Below are 18,564 nucleotides of genomic sequence, written 5' to 3'. Positions count from 1 at the left end.
GAAATTATTATGTAGATTAATTCTGTCTAACATTATTTTTGACTGTGAGCCACCGTTTCTGAGTTATTAACAAAAAACGGCTCAAATATCTATTTAAAAATACTTTCCAACTAAAAAATTGATCCTAGCGAAAAAAGTTATATAACCTTTCTTATAGGAAATTTTATGTAGATATTTTCTGTTTAACATAATTTTTTGCTGTGGGCCACCGTTTACGAGGTATTGACGAAAAACGGAGCATGTAATCGATTAAAAAAAACTTTCTTACTAAATTATCCGTTTATATATTGATCCTATCGAAAAAACGTACATAACCTTTCTTGTAGGAAATTTTATGTAGATATTTTCTGTTTAACATATTTTTTTGCTGTGGGCCACCGTTTAGGAGTTATTTACGAAAAACTAAAAAAATGACTTTCAAGATCGAATGGCAGGGTACGGACCCCACCTCATGTCATGGCATTATTTTTCCATGGCTATTTAGACCCTCATCTTCCACTGGTAAAAATGACAGACTGCCTCAAGAACCTTTTTTGGAATATTTTTTTTTACCACTTTGTACCGTTCTGGCACGGTGAAGGACCCGGCCAAATGATCTGGCATAAATACTATGCGACTTCTGAAGAACTCTATTTTCACTTTTTAATAATTCCAGGTTGCCTCAAACACCTTTTTTGGGCCTCAAAAAATTAAATCTTTAAAAAATCATAGCTCGATAAAGCCCCGCTCCCCAGCTGCCAGACTTGCAGACCTGATGTTGGCTATGATCAGAGAAGCATCTGAGCACCTTTCCAGGTTGCCTCAAGGACCTACTCCAAAATCCTGCCAGCTCTCCGTCTATAATAACTCGACAACAACACTGTTTATGTCTGATTATTTCATAATAATTATTTGAATTTAACTATGAAATTAATCAATGAAAACTACCTGAATAAATTGATGAAATGGACTAATGAAATTGTAATTAAAAATTAGTAGATATGTTTTACTATTTCATTATACGTAACTTAATAGTAACCCTGTTTATGATTTTACTCCCTTGTCGAATATTTGATGTGTTTCCAACAAGTAAATATATTGGTGTCATGGCTTTATAACCAACGCAGTTTTATTATGTCCCATATTTGCCAATTGAATTACATATTTAAATTTATTCCAAAAAAACAAATCAGGATTGCTTAAACAGCGAATTGCCCAAACTGTAAAACAAATATATTTTTATAATTATTTTATCATATTAGTCACTTCAGGTCATATGACATTTGAGTAAAGATAATTTGTTCTTTGGAAGTTAGTTATTTCGTCATATTAGTAGTCACTTCAGGTCATATGTCATTTGACTAAACGTAATTTGTTCCTTGGAAGTTAGTTACCTTTCTTGAAGTCAAAAACCTTGATTATTATTTTGAACAAAAAAAGGCTGTTTATTATACCCCTTTAACATACTCGGTCGCATAATTAAATCTTTAATCTTTCATACAAACCTAAAAATAAAAACGTTTCATTATATATACAAAATGCTAAATTCAGAAGTGGAGATACGTTTTACCTAGCCATCTTTTAACGCTGTGAATTAAATATTTCAGAGAGAACGGATTGAAGTCTGCTGACCAACTTTCATACCACCATTCGAAGAGCAGTTTCTTCGGGCTGCCGATACCACAACATTGTGCTTCCTACATTTGGTCCTACAGGCAGCGATGATGGGACTGCACGGCCGAGGCATGGTGCACCGATTTAGGGACCTTCTGCAAACCTGAATGGACTGGCGTTGTTATGATCATTTAAGTCGGTAAGGCCCTGAGGGCTCTGCATTATCATGTGAAAATTTTTGTTTGAAGAAATATTTTTGTACCCACTGTGTTTTAAACTGATTTTATTGTACATATTTATTTTATTTTATTTTATTTCATTGGTTAGCAACAGTAAAGTTATTTACACAAAAAAGTGATGTTATACATTTAAAGAAGTATTTAAGTTATTGTAAGTATTTTGTTCACTTATTAACGGAACTGCAGTTGATCGGGCTAGTTATTGAAAGAGCCAGTGTTATGACATCTTGAATAAAGAAATTACCTCATCTTAGATCAAGTTGTTTAAAAAAAAAAGTTAAATCCTGAAGTTAGGGTATAAAAGTCAGAATTGAACAATACAGGTTTAGATCAACACTGGTTTAGTTTCTTCCTTTGGGAATAAATTATACTTGGTTAATGACATAATTCGGTAAATAAGTTCTTGCTGTAAAGATTGTATTAGGACACGACTGAGCCCGAGGGATCCTATAACTGCGAAACAATATTTCGATTTTCGTATTGGTATGGGGTCTAAATCTATGTATTGACCAACGTATTTCATTTGAGAAATTCTTACAGACTGAGATAATTTATAAATCACTAATATATTTTTTGTTTGTGTATTCAGCAAAGAGGTAGTGTTCACTTAATGGGTACTAGCCAGTATTTATAACGTATGAAATATTTCGGGTATCTAAGCGTGTCAGCGTTCATCGATTTTTTTTGTCGCTAGTAACAGTAAATAATAAGTAAAATTTGATACTAATAAGTGTGTCAAGATCGGTGTTTTCAAGCAAATATGTACATTTCAAAAATCGCTTTCATTTTTTTTTACTTTCGCTTTTCAATTATCCAGTATTTGTTTTCGCTTACATTTTATAATGGTTTTTCTCAACATTGACCAGAATGAGACCATTGTTTTTCTTTATGGTCCTCTAAAAACACTTCTTCCTACAAAATGGTTTAAAACTGAAAGCTCAGTTCAAGGAATTGACTCTGACTAATTATGCTATAAATTACTTCGCGTTAAACGTTAAGGCGATTGCCATTATAATGCGATACAAAAAAATTGGCAATCGATATGTGATTTACTTTAGATTTACTTTCGTTGTTTATTTAACTATGCTGTACCAGAAACAAACAAATTAGTAATTAACCCTGCCTACCCGCAAAAATATAAATTTAATAGTAGTATATTATAGTGTTTTCTTCATATAATGGCATGGCTTCAAAGTGAAAGTTAAATACAGTAGTTTAGTTACATATTTACCTACATCATTAAACAAAAATAGATTCAAAACTTGCTGCTAAAAATGCTGTGCTTACTTTAACCTCGTCCTGCCCACCATATAGGTACAGTTTGAGGCATTGAAATTTAAACCAAATTATTTAGTAAATTTGGTAGACTTTACATACCTAATTTTTTTACATTACATATTTATCATCATTGCGAGTATGTTTATTTTTTTTTTTTCTCTTTTCGTTGAGAAGTAACGATTAAGGACGTGTCTGAGATTTTAATTTTACTTCCACGTTTAACGAATACAGATTTATTTATTTAAACTTTTATTGCACAAATTAACAATAACAAGTAAAAATGGTGGACTTAACGCCTTAAGCCAGATTCTATCAGTCAACGATTGGGCAGAACAATTGTTTGGTGGACGTCATTATAAAGCCAGTATGAGATTTTAATGATTAAATACAAGTCGATTCTATTGTAAAATAAACATAAATAGATACAATAAATGAACCTACATACATATTAACATATACATAGATAAATAAATGGACCTAGTGCGAGACTCATAAAACATTTAATCTAGAATGTTTTGCAAATAATTGCTTACGCAGCTTGCTTAAAAAAGAGAGTTTACTCTGAGCTTGCCTGGTTTTCGAGTTTTGGTAGATTAATATCTACTACGTATTTTTATTGATTTCCGTTAATATTAGGGGACGGTTATTTAGGTAAATTACAATTGATTTCTGTAAGAAAATGTTGTCTTTTCTCTTACTGTTATCGAGTTATTCAGGGAATGAATTTAGTGGCTCAGTAAGCGTAGTAATAAAGGCCGTTTTGGTAATTCCTTATTATTATTTATTGTGACATGTGACGTCATTTACTTGAGACTGACTTCACTATTTCTACGGGTGTCTCACATGATTGACAAATTTATAATGTATGAAAACGATAAAGAAAAAAAAAACATTTTTCGAATTTAATAAGTAATTTGCCGGGTAGTTCCTGATAGTGATCCTAGCGACTATCAAATTTAACAAAAAAAACAATAATAACACAAATGCCGAACAATAATAAAAATCTCACAGAAAAAGATACTGCAAAAAAAAGGGTCACTAGGTAGGTACTTACTCATCTTCCATGCTGAGTACGGAGAATATAATGTGAATAGGCTCAAATAAAGAAAATTCTTTGGGAAGAGGACAGTTTTCAATGTATTAACTAAAATATAATCGATGATCAATCTCAATAATATAACACTATAAATAAGTTGGCGATTCTATATGCTTCTCTTCCTGATGATTCGCCAGGTTTATGCTTTACTTCTCAGATAGCTCATTACATATTAGTTAATATGTGATACTGTAATGCTAGTGCCCAATAAATATATTAGGTATCTACACTAAATTATATATTATTATTAGGTATTGTAAATAGTGTATGAATCTATTCTATTCTGTACTATTTACATGAAACCATTGCTGGTAATGCGATATTTGTCATGTGATATGCTACGAATAGAGTAAGACGGGTTTTTAGTTAGTACGTCATTTGCATCTTACATGTACATAGGTACATGATAATATTATGCCCTTCATAAAATCTTATGTCGGTCAGACTGGCCGAGCTGTTTGGGAAATATAATAATATTCACACTTGTTGATTGATTAATTGAAGTCCTTGGATACTGTATCTTTTTATGGTACAAATATCTGAAGCATTTTATGATAAAACTTGATGAAAGATATACCTATCGATGAAACTATATCTGTAAAGAAAATGTAAAATGGTATACAAAATGGTAAATGGCCATATAAGTGCTGATTATCTTAAAGCATTCCGCAAAAAAAAATACTGGCTATATGTACTGTGTACTTGCTATACTTACATCAATTTAAGATTACAATAAATAACTAAAAAAAGGTAGCAATTTTTTTTTTTTTGCCGGTTCCTTTAAGTCCAGATTAGCCGTGTTGGATATGTACGTATGTAATAAAATGTGTATTATATATTATAATTATAATATGTATATGTACTGTTGGTCGGTTGTGTGTCTGATGATTGCTCGACGTCATGTCGCAACAGGTGACGGAGCTTTCATGCCAGGGCCCACAGCTACAAAAAAATGCTGGTTGGTCACAAGTCTGATGTTTGCCTAGCTTCACGGGCAGCAGGTGATGGGGCTTACATGACAAGGCTTGTGGCTACTTATAAAACAAAAGAATGCTGGTCGGTCACAAGTCTGATGTCTGCCTAGCTTCACGGGCAGCAGGTGATGGGGCTTACATATCAGGGCTTGTGGCTACTTATAAAACAAAAGAATGCTGGTCGGTCCCAAGTCTGATGTTTGCCTAGCTTCACGGGCAGCAGGTGATGGGGCTTACATGTCAGGGCTTGTGGCTACTTATTAAACAAAAAAAAAGAGAGTAATAAAAAGAGTAATCTAGTATAAAAGTAGATTAAGACATATAAATGTAAAAAAAAGGGTAATAAAAAGAGTAATCTAGTATAAGAATTAGATTAAGATATGTAACTATGTAAATTCATTTGTACTTCGAGATCGAAGTACTTGTCAGTATGGCCGTGTTGGATTTGTCATCATAATATTTAAAAATGTAACATTTGAAGGTACTTTTCACTCAAACATTTAAATTTAAAGCAATAATTCTAATTGACAAGAAAACCGGGTCGATCCGGCCACTTTACCTGAGTTGGTTATAAAAGGGGCTGCTCGCTGGCGAGCGGTCACTTTTAGTTCTACCAGCGCCACGAACAGAGATAAGTACCTTGATCTGATTATATAATAATAATAATTGCCTGAATTAATTTATGTAATTATTTTAAGTGCCTTAATCTGATTATTTAATAAATATAAATACCTGAACTAATTTACGAAATTATTCAATGAAAATTATCTGAATTAATTTATGAAATGGATTAATAAAAAATGTATTTAAAAAGTTAATATGTTTTAGTGTTTCGTAATGGTCCAAGAGCTGGCAGGATTTTGGAGTAGGTCCTTGAGGCAACCTGGAAAGGTGTTCAGATGCTTCTCTGATCATAGCCAACATCAGGTCTGCAAGTCTGGCAGCTGGGGAGCGGGGCTTTATCGAGCTATGAATTTTTAAAGATTTAATTTTTTGAGGCCCAAAAAAGGTGTTTGAGGCAACCCGGAATTATTAAAAAGTGAAAATAGAGTTCCTCAGAAGTCGCATAGTATTTATGCCAGATCATTTGGCCGGGTCCTTCACCGTGCCAGAACGGTACAAAGTGGTAAAAAAAAATTCCAAAAAAGGTTCTTGAGGCAGTCTGTCATTTTTACCAGTGAAAGATGAGGGTCTAAATAGCCATGGAAAAATAATGCCATGACATGGGGTGGGGTCCGTACCCTGCCATTCGATCTTGAAAGTCAATTTTTTAGTTTTTCGTAAATAACTCGTAAACGGTGGCCCACAGCAAAAAAATATGTTAAACAGAAAATATCTACATAAAATTTCCTACAAGAAAGGTTATGTACGTTTTTTCGATAGGATCAATATATAAACGGATAATTTAGTAAGAAAGTTTTTTTTAATCGATTACATGCTCCGTTTTTCGTCAATACCTCGTAAACGGTGGCCCACAGCAAAAAATTATGTTAAACAGAAAATATCTACATAAAATTTCCTATAAGAAAGGTTATATAACTTTTTTCGCTAGGATCAATTTTTTAGTTGGAAAGTATTTTTAAATAGATATTTGGGCCGTTTTTTGTTGATAACTCAAAAACGGTGGCTCACAGCCAAAAATAATGTTAGACAGAATTAATCTACATAATATTTCCTACAAGAAAGGTTCTATACGTTTTTTCGCTAGAATCAATATTTTAGTTGAAAAGTACTTTTAAATACATTTCATGGGCAGTTTTTTGTTAAAAACTCGAAATCGGTGGCTCACAGCCAAAAATAATGTTATACAGAATTAATCTACATAATATTTCCCACAAGAAAGGTTCTATAACATTTTTCGCTAGAATCAATATTTTAGTTGGAAAGTATTTTTAAATAGATTACATGGGCCGTTTTTTGTTAATAACTCGAAATCGGTGGCTCACAGTCAAAACTAATGTTGCACAAAATTAATCTACATAATATTTCCTACAAGAAGGGTTCTATAACATTTTTCGCTAGAATCAATATTTTAGTTGGAAATTATTTTTAAATAAATTTCATGGGCCGTTTTTTGTTAATAATTCGAAATCGGTGGCTCACAGCCAAAACTAATGTTACACAGAATTAATCTTCATAATATTTCCTACAAGAAAGGTTCTATAATATTTTTCGCTAGGATCAATATTTTAGTTGGGAAGTATTTTTAAATAGATTTCATGGGCCGTTTTTTGTAAATACCTCGTAAAAGGTGGCCTACAGCTAAATAAAATGTTCACGAGAAAAAAATCTACATAAGATGTCCTACAAGAAAGGTTCTAAGTATACGTTTTTTCGCTAGAATCAATATTTTAGTTGGAAAGTATTTTAAAATGGGCCGCTTTTTGTTGATAACTCAAAAACGGTGGCTCACAGCAAAAAATAACGGTATACAGAATTAATCGTCATAATATTTCCTACAAGAAAGGTTCTATAAGATTTTTCGCTAGGATCAATATTTTAGTTGAAAAATATGTTTAAATAGATTTCATGGGCCGTTTTTTGTAAATACCTCGTAAACGGTGGCCCACAGCTAAATAAAATGTTCACGAGAATAAAATCTACATAAAATTTCCTATAAGAAAGGTTCTATACGTTTTTTCGCTAGGATCACTATTTTAGTTGGAAAGTATTTTGAAATAGATGTAGGGCCGCATACGTAACATCAAAAACGGTGCCCCATTACCAGAAATAATATTAAACAGAAATAATCTATATAATATTTGCTACAAGAAACGTTATGTAAGATTTTTCGTTAGGATCAATATTTTAGTAGGACAGTATTTTAAATAGATTACACGAGCCGTTTTTTGCAAATAACTCGAAAACGGTGGTCCACAGCTAAATCAATCTTCAACGGGAATAACAAATATAAAATTTGCTACAATAAAAGTTTTGTACGTTTTTTCGCTAGGATCAATAATAATTAAATAGATTTATTTACACAAGAAAATTACACAGTATGACAGTATACAAGACTAAAGCACCGTGAATTTTAAATAAACATTACAACAAGTAACACAAAATTAAATATTAAATAAACAGCAAAATCAAAACATGACGCTCAACATGGGTTTCGTATAGCCCGGTCTACTGCCACGAACCATATCTGTTTTTTGATTACATGTTGGAAAAGATGGACTCGCACCACCAAGTAGATGCGATATACTTCGATTTCAAAAAGGCATTCGACTTGGTCGACAATGACGTACTACTGTAGAAATTTGCAGCACTCGGTTTCACCCCAAAGCTCTTGTCGTTTTTTGCTAATTACTTGAAAGATCGTAGCCAATACGTGCAAATGTCGAACTTCCGGTCTAGAGAATATTATACGCGTTCGGGAGTTAGCCAGGGGAGCAACTTGGGTCCGACACAGTTTCTTATTATGGTAAACGACCTTTGCAGTAGTATTGTTGGGGCGCATTTTCTCCTCTTTGCTGACGATCTCAAGTTAATGTTGCCAATAGATAGTTCCTTGGACTGCGACTTTCTCCAGCAGATGGTGGATACAGTGTCACGGTGGAGCGCTAAGAACAAGCTGGAGCTTAACGCTAAGAAATGTAAAGCCATCACATTTACTAGGTCAAAAAACCCGATCACAGCGAGCTACCATCTTTCTGGCGTTCCGCTGGAGCACGTTTCCGCCATCCAAGATCTTGGTATTGGGTTGGATACTAAGCTCAACATGCACGATCACATCATAAGCATTTGCAAGAAGGCTAACAAGACGTTAGGTTTTATCATGAGAACAGCCGCACAATTCAGTGACGTGAAAATTGCCCTACTATTGTATAATGCGTATGTCAGAAGCAAATTAGAGTATAATGCGATATAAACGCGTATAAACGCCCATCTGCTCGCAAGAATATCAACATTAGGTGCCACGTCTAAAAACTCATTCACTATTTGCAGTGCACGAACTAGCGGTTACTTGCGGCAAAACACGGTTCGAGCGGCCGGCACCGCCAGTAGGGGGTGCCTATATTCACGAAAAGCATAATTATTTCGTCACAGAGAGAACAAATAGACGGACCAGCTGGGATACTAAAACCGGGCAAGCACGACATTACGCCTAACTTCTAACGAGAAGAAACCCAACGTCCCCAATAAGGAATTTTGTTGGGTACAAGAATCGGTAATACCCGTACATTTTTTTTATAAAAGAAACGCAAAAATGTTTTTTGGACCTTTTCGAGCAGCAGGATGTAGGGCGCTTCATGGGGATTCCAAACGGCTGAGGCTGTCTCAAGCTTACTTCTCACCAGGGCAGTATAAAGAAGCTTTATGTCCCTGGGATTGTCAAATTCTTTGACGTTGCGGACAACAAACCCAAGCCTGCGGTAACAGTCTGCAGCAAGCATTGTCATGTGCTCATGAAAGTTAAGGTGGAAATCTAAAACATAACCGCACAGTTGTCAACATTGAACTGAAGTTTCAGAAGTTTGTTTACAAGACTCAATTCATAAACCCGATCAATATCACTTTGTAAAGATTGTAAGTCAGAATCTTCCTGGACCCTGTAAATTAGTTTCAAGTCGTCAGCATAGAGTAGGCATTGCGCATGCTTAGGCACCAAGGCCAGATCATTGACCATAACACCAAAGAGCAGAGGACCCAGAATAGAGCCCTGACTGACCCCGGAACGGGTGGGGTAGGCACTCGACACAAAGCATCCGTGCTGCACATATTGCCGTCTATCACGTAGATAACTAGCAAAAAAGCAAAGCAGTTTAGGCGAGAAACCAATGCTGCATAATTTGCTTAAGAGTACGTCGTTATCTACGCGATCAAAGGCTTTTTGAAATCAAAGTACAGCACGTCCACCTGCATCCCTCTATCTAAGTAGCGCGAAACGGAATCAACCAAGGTTAAGAGGCCTTATTCCTAAAAAAGAGCGTTTTTTGCAAAATGTAACATTTTTCATTCAAAACTAAAATGAAACTATACTTAAGTGATTATTAAAAAACTGATAATGTTTCTAAAAGAACATATCTTAAGCTAGTTAATCATAATATAATATTTTAAAATATGTCTTTTTATACTTAAAACAAATCAGTTTTTTCGGTAGACGTTTTCAAATTTCGTAGTGGGATCACTCGTTTAGAATCGTGATTGTGCTGTTAAATATGTTATTTGGGGTAATAAATGATCACAAATCACAATCCTATTTGTTATATCCAGCACGGGAAGCATGGTCGCGCGATAGACGAAAAAATATCAGGCCGCGGCCGTCCGGATATCGCACTTACAAATAGTGCGATTATCGTCTATCGCGCGACCATGCTCCCCGTGCTGTACGAGGTAATCATCGTTTGACATTTTAAGATTTATTTGAAATGGTGGATAAATAACCTTCCGTATCTTCCTCATTTTTTCGATAAAAAGAGGTTTACATTATGTATTTTTCCTGCGATTCCTGCATTTATTGTAACTCTTAAATAATATTATCCTAAACTAGAACTTCTTGTTGACATATAAGAAAAAAATTATACATATAGGACATACCTTTCTGTCGACAGACATTTTTTAAAGCACCTAAAATTCGAATAAAATACACTGTTGATAGTGAGCGTCAGGACCCCTGGACCACTACAGATATTTGATGTTTAGTACATACTAAAATTTAGTACCTATTTGATACTATTTGGTACCTGAGTACATATATTTGGTACCTCCACTGATATCGAAAAATCGAGCGAATAAAGTGGCCAGACATTCTGACGTCAGGATGTCTGGACCATTTTTGGTTTACATAGTTCTAGACAACACTACTAATTGATATCTTGGTCAATATTTACTACCTATTTGGTACCTGTCAATATATTTTTTTCAAATTTTTTTGGCGTACCAGAAAAAAGTTATGACTGAATTTAAAGTTGTGAGCCCGGCCGTGCCGTTGAAGTATGTAGCGCCTGTCAAAAGTATAGAGGCAAATCCGCCTGCCGTCCTGCGCGCGTCAACTTAAATAGGAATTTGATTTAGGCACTCGCACATCATCTCTACTACTGACTAGTGGCATTAATACAGCGCGTAAACTTAATAAGGGCGATAAATGAAACCAGGCATATAATTCAATATTTAATTTTCACCCCGTAATGAATTTTTGAAAAATTTCCCAGCAGCAATGTACTGTAAACGTGGTTGCGATGACAATCAATGACAACTGTCAACGAGCGGTTAACGCGAGTGTGTTTGCATTACGTTGCGGGCCGAATTATTTTGTATGGATAAAAAAATATTTAAATTTTAAGTCAAAGTTATCTAATTCCATTTTTTAACACGCTTTTATTAGGTCGTCGTGTATGTAACTATGTATGTAATGGAATCTAAGGGAGCTAAGGTAACGGCGGCTATCAACGCGGGTATCGAAATCGGCGTCCATTACCGCCGCATTTGCAAATACGCATTTTATAGGCAAACCGACCAATTTCTTAAAAAAGTTACTCACACAAAGGAAGCCTGTTTAGTTGACTAACGCACATATAGACGATAGAGAGTGTGAATGAAAGAAGACGCTCGCTATTTGACAGTTTTTGCCACGGGGCCACGAGAAGAGGTTGTGTCATACTGACGTGTGACGCTAAACCTAAGTGAACTCCAATCTCATTTAGTAGTTTACGTAATAATTATGGCAAACAGGTGAAAGTTATGCATTTCAAATTATTGTTTATAGTTTTCTACATGACTTCTGAGTACTTTTTACGTATTGTTTAGCCTGGAAATGTGTTTAAAGTGGAAATTAAAAGACAGCGGTGAAAGGCGCCATTTCGTGAGTAGATTCTATTACTGTGGTATACCACAGTAATAGTTATAGTAGTGATATTAGTTCTTTTTGCTTTATTTTAAGTATATGTGATCAATTATATAATGTCTTACAGTTGTTTCAATCTTGATCTATTCACGCTATCAAAGAACTATTTACGCGGTATGAAAATTATTCAACAAAACCTTAATTTTTAGCAAAAACTTCATGACTGATTTCGTAGTTTCTATGAAAACCGTTAATTTGTCAATTTTTTTTAAACATTGACATAAAGTCTGATGCTTACTTACCAGTTATGTAAACTTGGTTTTAATATAAGGTTGCAATATTTTATTTTGATTTGTAATGAAAATACATCTGTATGACTTTGTTTTTATGGGTCGGAATTAGATTTTATAATACTCCAATTTATGCCTATTACCGATGGTACGATCAGATAACCCTCGGTAATAGAACATATAAGAATCTATTACCGATCCATGCAATATTTGTTTGGGTCGGTAATGGGTTCCTATAGAAGTATCTATTACCGAGCGACATTAGTCTTGTATCAAAATATGACATTTAGTGTACCGTAAGTACAGATTTCTTAGGTGAAACTGAGTTTTCTGTGGGTATTCATAAAGGAGGATAGTATTGGTATATGTATTTGTCATAATTTGTATATTCAACCGTCGGTATTAAGCTCCGAATTTTGAGATGGGTTTCTATTTATCGATGGCAGAAAAACACTGTCATTCATACCCTCGGTAATGAAATCTCAATTCGCGTTAATAGAACTGCAGCCTGTTCATTACCACGGTAATAGAAAATTTAGGTATGTTGGCTTCAATAATCATTTTATGACATATAATAAACTAAAATGATCCTAAAACTCTTCATAACTAATAGTTCAATAAATACTCTTCCATAAAAAAAATATTTGTGGTCGTTAATGAGCTTTGATACTCTTAATTTTTTGGTATCTTTTGAAATCTTCCTTAATACCACGTTAATAGGCGCCATTACCCTAATTTAACCATCTTCCAGGAGTCGTAGCGTAATGAAAATTGGCAGCTATATGTAGTTTCGATGACAATACAATAATATGGTACTGTTGAGCTGATCTGATGATGGAGTCGGAAGATATGAACTGGAACTACATGATGGAACATCGTATCATAGCCGTTTTTGGGTTTCTTAGAAAAGTCTTGTAATGAACTTTGACTACAATTAGGTTTCAAGGTCTGATGATGAAGCCGGAAGATATGAACTGGAACTACATGATGGAACATCGTATCATAGCTGTTTTTGGCCTTCTTAGAAAAGTCTTGTAATGAACTATGACTACGATTAGGTTTCAAGGCCTGATGATGGTGCCGGAAGATAAGAACAGAAAAAGGGGGGGGGGGCTCGAGGGGGAAAGCATGAAAGAAAGATCAACGTAGTATTTAAAATAAGTTGGGTTAGCGTTTTCTTGTGAACCTTAAGAGTAAAGAAAAGGGGGGCTCGGGGGGCGAAGCCCCCCGCATGAAAGAAAGATCAACGTAGTATTTAAGATAAGTTGGGTTAGCGTTTTCTTGTGACCTTTAAGAGCAAACAAAGGGGGGCTCGGGGGGCGAAGCCCCCCGCATAAAAGAAAGATAAACGTTGTATTTAAAATAAGTTGGGTTAGGGTTTTCTTGTGACCCTTCAGAGCAACCCCCCGCAAAAAAGAAGGATCAAGTTGTATTTAAAATAAGTTGGGTTAGGGTTTTGCTTGTGACCCTGAAGAGTAAGAATAAGGGGGGTTCAGGGGGCGAAGCCCACCGCATAAAAGAAAGATCAACGTAGTATTTAAGATAAGTTGGATTAGCGTTTTCTTGTGACCTTTAAGAGCAAACAAAGGGGGGCTCGGGAGGCGAAACCCCCCGCATAAAAGAAAGATAAACGTTGTATTTAAAATAAGTTGGGTTAGGGTTTTCTTGTTACCCTTAAGAGTAACGAAAAGGGGGGCTCGGGGGGCGAAGCCCCCGCATAAAAGAAAGATCAACGTTGTATTTAAAATAAGTTGGGTTAAGGTTTTCTTGTGATCCTTAAGAGTAAAGAAAAGGGGGGCTCGGGGGGAAAAGCCCCCCGCATGAAAGAAAGATCAACGTAGTATTTAGAATAAGTTGGGTTAGCGTTTTCTTGTGACCTTTAAGAGCAAACAAAGGGGGGCTCGGGGGGCGAAACCCCCCCGCATGAAAGAAAGATCAACGTAGTATTTAAGATAAGTTGGGTTAGGGGTTTCTTGTGACCCTGAAGAGCAAGAGTAAGGGAGGCTCGGGGGGCGAAGCCCCCCGCAAAAAAGAAGGATCAACGTAGTATTTAAAATAAGTTGAGATAGGGTTTTCTTGTGACCTTTAAGAGCACATAAAGGGGGGCTCGGGGAGCAAAGCCCCCCGCATAAAAGAAAGATCAACGTAGTATTTAAAATAAGTTGGGTTAGGATTTTCTTGCGACCCTTAAGAGCAAATAAAGGGGGGCTCGGGGGCGAAGCCCCCCGCAAAAAAGAAAGATCAACGTAGTTCTTAAAATAAGTTGGGTAAGGGTTTTCTTGTGACCCTTCAGAGCAAATAAAGGGGGGCAAGGGGGGCGAAGCCCCCCGCAAAAAAGAAGGCTCAAGTTGTATTTAAAATAAGTTGGGTTAGGGTTTTGCTTGTGACCCTGAAGAGTAAGAATAAGGGGGGCTCGGGGGGCGAAGCCCCCCTAATAAAAGGAAGATCAACGTAATATTTAAAATAAGTTGGGATAGGGTTTTCTTGAGACCCTTAAGAGCAAATAAAGGGGGACTCGGGGGGCGAAGCCCCCCGCAAAAAAGAAGGATCAACGTAGTATTTAAAATTAGTTGAGATAGGGTTTTCTTGTGACCTTTAAGAGCACATAAAGGGGGGCTCGGGGGCGAAGCCCCCCGCATAAAAGAAAGATCAACGTAGTTCTTAAAATAAGTTGGGTTAGGGTTTTCTTGTGACCCTTCAGAGCAAACAAAGGGGGCTAATAGGGGGGCGAAGCCCCCCGCAAAAAAGAAGGCTCAAGTTGTATTTAAAATAAGTTGGGTTAGGGTTTTGCTTGTGACCCTGAAGAGCAAGAATAAGGGGGGCTCGGGGGCGAAGCCCCCCGCAAAAAAGAAAGATCAACGTAGTTCTTAAAATAAGTTGGGGTAGGGTTTTCTTGTGACCCTTCAGAGCAAACAAAGGGGGCTCGGAGGGCGAAGCCCCCCGCAAAAAGAAAGATCAACGTAGTTCTTAAAATAAGTTGGGTTAGGATTTTCTTGCGACCCTTCAGAGCAAATAAAGGGGGGCTCGGGGGGCGAAGCCCCCCGCATAAAAGATAGATCAACGTAATATTTAAAATAAGTTTGGATAGGGTTTTCTTGAGACCCTTAACAGCAAATAAAGGGGGCTCGGGTGCGAAGCCCCCCTCAAAAAAGAAGGATCAACCTAGTATTTAAAATTAGTTGAGATAGGGTTTTCTTGTGACCTTTAAGAGCACATAAAGGGGGGCTCGGGGGGCGAAGCCCCCCGCATAAAAGAAAGATCAACGTAGTTCTTAAAATAAGTTGGGTTAGGGTTTTCTTGTGACCCTTCAGAGCAAACAAACGGGGCTAGGGGGGCGAAGTCCCCGCAAAAATGAAGGCTCAAGTTGTATTTAAAATAAGTTGGGTTAGGGTTTTGCTTGTGACCCTGAAGAGCAAGAATAAGGGGGGCTCGGGGGCGAAGCCCCGCAAAAAAGAAAGGTCAACGTAGTTCTTAAAATAAGTTGGGGTAGGGTTTTCTTGTGACCCTTCAGAGCAAACAAAGGGGGGCTCGGGGGGCGAAGCCCCCGCAAAAAAGAAGGCTCAAGTTGTATTTAAAATAAGTTGGGTTAGGGTTTTGCTTGTGACCCTGAAGAGCAAGAATAAGGGGGGCAAAAAAGAAAGATCAACGTAGTTCTTAAAATAAGTTGGGTTAGGATTTTCTTGCGACCCTTCAGAGCAAATAAAGGGGGGCTCGGGGGGCGAAGCCCCCCGCATAAAAGATAGATCAACGTAATATTTAAAATAAGTTGGGATAGGGTTTTCTTGAGACCCTTAACAGCAAATAAAGGGGGCTCGGGGGCGAAGCCCCCTCAAAAAAGAAGGATCAACGTAGTATATAAAATTAGTTGGGATTGGGTTTTCTTGTAACCCTTAAGAGCAAATAAAGGGGGGCTCGGGGGCGAAGACCCCCGCATATAAGAAAGATCAACGTAATATTAAGAGCTAAAATAAGGTGGGGGGTGGGGGGGTTGGCTTTATCAACGAAAATTTTCACTCCACTCCACTGCTAAGCATGTCGCAAAAGTCTACAGATCCCAGAGCCACTGTCAGTCTTTTAGTTGCTTAGCAAAATGTCGCGTCCACGTTCCATATCCAGGTTTAACCCCACGTAAATATACTAGAGTGCGACTGAGAAAATTCAACCCTTTGTCTCTTTCCTACTCTGTAAGATGAAATCTTTTATTTCTGTATTGCATTAATCTTCAAATTAGCGCACCACTATGAAAAAACTAGGCGGAGATAGAAAGAATGTGGGCTCAATAAAATATAAATTGAAATAAAAATTAAAATTCAATGAATCATGAATGTTTTTATTGCGATAAACTTGGTACCTACCTATACATCGGGTGGTATTAATTATTATAAAGTAGCAATACGTGTTAAGCCACAAATGGCTTGCGAAATTCGCCTACTTGAAATAAATTTATATTTCGATTTTAATGATATTTCATTATTAACGACTAAAAAGTATAAAATAAATTTATAGTTTAAAAAAACTAGAAAAACACGCTTTTATAAATGCACGTAAAAGCCAAAAATAAATTATAGATCGTTCAAGTTGTCTCTATTTTTGGGATGAAGAGTAAACTATGTGCTTTTAATTATAATATTTGATTGTAAAAGCGTGGGGCGCTGTAACAGGAAAAACTTTTTGTAGGTATAACTTGCTGAGAAATGTTACGAGAAGCAGTTTACACAGATTGGCGCGCTAAGTAGACTTGCAGCAAGACTGCAGCGCCCCACGCTTTTACAATCAAATATTATAATTAAAAGCACATAGTTTACTCTTCAACCCAAAAATAGAGACAACTTGAACGATCTATAATTTATTTTTGGCTTTTACGTGCATTTATAAAAGCGTGTTTTTCTAGTTTTTTTAAACTATAAATTTATTATGTCCTATACTCACCACCGTTAAGAGGTTCGCCCGTATTAGGTTTACACCCTGTATAGTCGAAATATAAAAGTAATTAGTGTAATTCATGGACTTTCAATAGGGATTGAGCTCACACTTTTTTTGCCATACTAAATTGAACTTTATCACCGGTACAGAAAGGCGTTCTTATCAGACTAGTAAAAGTGTGTCCACATGAGAGGGTCAAAGTTGGGGCTGGTGTCCCTCTCGCACGTGTGACCAGTGTTAAAGAGATTACTATAGGAGTAGTATTTTTACCTGTATGATAACTAAGTTTATAAACTTCTAAAATTATTTTTGTATTATATCGAGGCAAGGATATTAATTATTATTGCCTGTGTGGTGACGGGTTAAGAATTTCACCACCCCCTTTCTTCCCGTGGGTGTCGTAGAAGGCGACTATGGGATTTGGGTTAAATTGTAGCGTAGGCGAGAGGCTGGCAACCTGTCACTGCAATGCCACAGTTTCGTTTTCTTTCAACCCCTTATTTTGCCAAGAGTGGCACTGAAGCTTTAGTAGTTTCATGTGCTCTGCCTACCCCTTTACGGGATACAGGCGTGATTGTATGTATGTATGTAAGGATATTAATATCTTGTAACGAATTGGTAAAAATAAATTCCTATTTAAGTTGACGCGCAGCAGGGCAGGCGGATTTGCCTCTATTCTTTTGACAGGCGCTACATACTTCAACGGCACGGCCGGGCTCACAACTTTAAATTCCATCATAAACTTTTTTCTGGTACGCCAAAAAAATTTGAAAAAAATATATTGACAGGTACCAAATAGGTAGTAAATATTGACTAAGATATCAATTAGTAGTGTTGTCTAGAACTATGTAAACCAAAAATGGTCCAGACATCCTGACGTCAGAATGTCTGGCCACTTTATTCGCTCGATTTTTCGATATCAGTGGAGGTACCAAATATATTATGTACTCAGGTACCAAATAGTATCAAATAGGTACTAAATTTTAGTATGTACTAAACATCAAATATCTGTAGTGGTCCAGGGGTCCTGACGCTCACTGTTGATACGGGCCCGCTCAGTCTGCGCCGAGCGCTCGTAGACAACGGACTTGCGTTCGATCGTCCGGCGCTCCTTGCTTTCGTAAGTAGCTATATACTTAGTTCCGAGAAATGCTGTATACTGCGACTTAACAAATCTTGATTGGCAAACAGGCATACGGTCTTAGATATAGCTGCAACCCCACTGATTTCTAACCTCTCCCTATATCTGGAGAACGGCTAAACCGATTTCGACGGTCGAAGGGAGCGGGGAGACGTGTGGGAAAAATATGGAATCTGGTCTGCGACTCTTGGGTCAAAAAATGTTGGACGGCCTGGCTAAACGGGGGGAGATATTGGGGGG

Source organism: Leguminivora glycinivorella, chromosome 20 (genome assembly GCF_023078275.1).
Source record: "Leguminivora glycinivorella isolate SPB_JAAS2020 chromosome 20, LegGlyc_1.1, whole genome shotgun sequence".
In the NCBI taxonomy this organism is placed as follows: Eukaryota; Metazoa; Arthropoda; class Insecta; order Lepidoptera; family Tortricidae; genus Leguminivora; species Leguminivora glycinivorella.
Note: the sequence above shows the minus strand (reverse complement) of the source record.